Raw genomic sequence first — 761 nt, forward strand, 5'->3', positions numbered from 1 at the left:
TGTGTGTGTGTGTGTGTGTGTGTGTGTGTGTGTCTGTGTGTCTGTGTGTGTATGTGCGTGTGTGCATGCGTGTGTGCGTGCGTGTGTGTGTTTGTGTGTGTGTGTGTGTGAAGGTAGGTATATGTGGAGGCCAGAAGCCAACCTTGGGTGTCCTTCCTCAGGAGCTGGCTACCGTATATTTTGAGATGGAGTCTCTCACTGGGATCTGGGACTTGCTGATTAGGTTAGGCTGGATGGCCAGCGAGCCCCAGTATCCTCCTGATTCTGTCTCCCCAGGACTGGATTACAAGTATGTGCTACCGCACACGTGTGCATGCGTGCGTGCATGTGTGTGTGTGTGTTGTATCCATATGTATGCATGTGAGCATACATGTGTGCCCACCCATATGTGCACACGTGGAGGCCACAGGCCCTTTATCACTCTCCACCTTATTTTTCAAGATAGTGTTTCTCATTGAACCTGAAACTCACTGATTCAGCTACAATGGCTAGTCAGCAAGCCCCAAGGACCTACCTGTCTCTTTCCCACTCCAGTGCTAAGGGTTACTGATGGGCACCACCGAACCTGGCTTTTATTTGGGTACTGGGGATCCGAACTCGGGTCCTCATGTTTGTACCACAAGCACATCACTGACTGAGCCATCTATCCAATTCCATGCCTGGCTTTTTATATGGCTGTTGGGGATCTGAATTAGTACCTTGTGCTTGCCTGGCAAACCCTTTACTGACTGAAGTATATCTCCAGCGCCCAGGAAAGTTTT

This window comes from Nannospalax galili, unplaced genomic scaffold (assembly GCF_000622305.1).
Source record: "Nannospalax galili isolate Female #2095 unplaced genomic scaffold, S.galili_v1.0 scaffold972, whole genome shotgun sequence".
Classification (NCBI taxonomy): Eukaryota; Metazoa; Chordata; class Mammalia; order Rodentia; family Spalacidae; genus Nannospalax; species Nannospalax galili.